This window comes from Pediculus humanus, genomic scaffold (assembly GCF_000006295.1).
Source record: "Pediculus humanus corporis 1103172107781 genomic scaffold, whole genome shotgun sequence".
Classification (NCBI taxonomy): Eukaryota; Metazoa; Arthropoda; class Insecta; order Psocodea; family Pediculidae; genus Pediculus; species Pediculus humanus.
The window spans coordinates 175,638-179,124 of NW_002987376.1; positions in this window are offsets into that span (position 1 = coordinate 175,638).

Sequence of the window (3,487 nt, forward strand, 5' to 3'; positions counted from 1 at the left end):
AATAAAAAAAAATAAAAATAAAAAAATTAAAACCTTGATTACCTGTTCGTTCGTTTTAATAAATGGTTGTGTGGTGATAGCAAAAAAAAAAAAGTGGGGGAAAAAGTTTGACGTCAAATTAAAAAAAAAAAATTCTTCACAATGAATAATGATAATAATGATAATAATAATAATAATAATGATTCGAACAGGTTTTTTTTTTTTTAAATATTAAACAAAAGATATGTATAAAAATTATTATTATTATATAAAAGGAACCTGAGTACCATTTAAGTACCATCGAATAAATTTTTTTTTTTTTAAAATAAATAAATAAATTTCAATTTACTGTTTTAATCGTATAATAATAATGATAATGATAATGATATTTTTTTTTTAACTTTCGCGTAAAAATTTAAAAAAAAAAAAAAATTTGTCGAAAGGAGAGAGATTTTTTTTAATCGGTGACTCTACTCGTCGTGAATTTCCTTACGCACGTAAACGCACTTTTTTTTTTTTTTTTAATGTCTTAAAGTAATAATATATATATAAATATAATTATATACTTTCAAATGAAACTTATCGAAACTTGTATCGCTGATTGGTCATCGGTTCGGTAAGCCTTGTAGTATATTAAAAAAAAAAAAAAAAAACAACATGGCGGATGCAGTAATATATTTTATATATATACACGTTTTGATATAAATATTCATAAATCTAATTTTTTTTTATTTATTATTATTATTATTATTATGGATATACGTAAAAAAACTAACAGTAATTTATTTATACATTGAAAGTATAATTTTTTTTTTTTTTTTTTAAATTGGTAACACTATTAAAGTAACCGTGTTACGAGGGTTATTTGTGAAACGGTTATGAGAAATTTCATAGAGTGTATAAACAACCAATTTGATTGTTAATTACGCGAATCGTGTACGTTATTTTTTTTTTTAAACCTACGTACGAATAAACCTCTTTTTCTCCCCATCTCTTTCTCTCTCTCTCTCTCTCTCTATCTCTCTCTATCTCTCTCTATCTCTCTCCGTTTCATAAAATCCGATTGCGAGTATGCATCTCCATAAAATTTTTCTTTCTCTCACAACCATTTTACTTATGTTTGTTTATTTATTAATTAATTATTTTATTTAATTTAAAAATTTTTTTATTGCTTAATTAAATTGTTCTTTTTTTCCCCCACCCCCCGCCCGTTCTCGCTCCCTCTCCAGCTTCCCCCTCCCATCCCCAATTTTCTAATAAATAAAAATATTAAAAACTTTTTTTTTTTTTTTTCTCTCGCTATAATAATTTTCCGCAAAGTCTCGACTTCGAATTATTATTTTTTTCTATTTTTCCTTCTTCTACAAGGGGGAGGGGGAGGGGAAAATTTAAATTATATGGTTTAGACGTGCGGGGGAAACTCGTTATACAAAAAGCTTTCGAATCCTTGGAAAAAACTCGGTTTAAAAGTGTTAAAAAAAAAAAAAAAAAAAATTTCCTCTTACTCTCGACTTGATATGTATATAATTTTCCAACTTGTACAAACATTTTGTTTGAAACCTAACAACCTATCAACCTAACAACGACAACCAAATTTTTATCATTATTATTATTATTATTATATTTAAAAATATGAGAATCGATTCATCAGCGTCAATTGCAAAAATACGCGCGTATCAAATCGAATGTTGTAGTATCATAAATTATCGAAAAAAAAAAGAAGGTTAATGAAAACAATTTTTGTCTTATTTAAATTATTCCAAGTTGTTGTTGCAATTGCAGTTGTTGTTGTTGTTGTTGTTGTTGTGAAAATACGTAAGACAAATGAATAATAAAAACTAATAAATGAAAACCAATTTTTTTTTTTTCGTTTCATTTTCCCTATAAATTCGTACGTATGATAATCGAAAAAAAAAATTTTTTTAACTGCCTTTTTTTCCCTGTATCGACTAACAAAAAAATTATTAATAATAATGTTAATAATAATAATAATTATAATAAATATAAATTTTCAAGCCGAAAAAAAGACGATTTGTTAACCCATAATTTCCCAATGTAAAAATCACGTGAGTTACAAAAAGGATTTTTTTTTTTAAAGATGGTACAATTACGTCACAGGTATAAAATAGGTGTTGGCGGGTTGTTGGAAACATAAATAATACGAAACAAACAAAAAACAACAAACGGTAAAAAGGAATTCGAACTACAATAAAATTTTCTAGAAATTTAAAAAAAAATTCTATAAGGATCGAACGCGATTCCCCCCCAAAAAAAAAAAAAAAAGGATTTTGAGGGATAACAGAAAAGGACGCAGGACTCATCCATAAGGAATTAAATTAATAATAATAATAATAATAATAATTACTTTTACAAATAAATTTTTTACGGCAGAAGAAAAAAAAACCGCCGCCATCATCATTATCGCGACATCATTTCATCAACAATAACAAATATGATTTATCATTTTTGGAAGCCATTTTGATTACATCGTCTCCTACATTTTCCGTATTAATAATAACAATAATAATAATAATAATAATAATAATAATAATAATAATAATAATAATAACAATAACAACATCATTTAATTAGAATTTTACTAATAATTTTTATCGAATTCGAAAATAAGAAAATTTTGTTAATTTTTTGTATATTTTCTGGAAGAAAATTTTTAAAATTTTCCGACATGACAACAGTCGACAAAAGAAAATTTTTTTGTTTTTTGTTTTTACCTGCGTTCGCGTTTTTTTTTTTTTTTTCGTTCGTACTAATCGCGTGTTGACCAATGACGTCAAATGAAAAAAAATAAGTTTGTTTTTTTTTTTTTTTTTTGGAAAATCCCGGATTTTATTTGTGGTTTGTCATTTTTGTGTTTTTACGCAATTCCATGCGTTTTATTTATTATGTTACCAATGATGATGATGATAATAATTATAATTATTATTATTATTTCTATTTTCGATATTTAAAGATAAGAAGAAGAAAAAAATCTAAACTTTCCATTACATTACATTAAAAAAAAAAAATTTTTGTTCTATAATGTTGCTAGGTTTCATTTTAACACAAACGTTTAGTTTATAGAATAAGAATAACAAAATTATAAACCGGAAACACTGAAAGAAAACAATTCGTAATTTCCGGGAAATCCGAGTAAAATAAGAGAATTTTAATTTTATTTTTTTTTTAAAAGAAAGATCCGTGCGTTTTTCTTAATCGTTAAAATATTCGATTGGGGTAATTTTTTTAAAATTCTTTTGAGATAAAAACGCGCGCGTTTTTTTTTTTTTTTTTTTTGGTTTTTAAATCAAAAATTTTTCCATTTTTTAATTAATCATCATTAAAATAATTTAATTAAATTAAACGAAAAATAAACTTTTTTCTTTTTGTTTTTTTTGACGTAGTTTTACTCCCGTAAAATTTTATCTAGTCGTGGAAGAAGAAAAAGAAGAAAAAAAAAAATATTAAAAATGATTAAAAAAAAATTTACGGTCCCTCTTTTACCCACGAA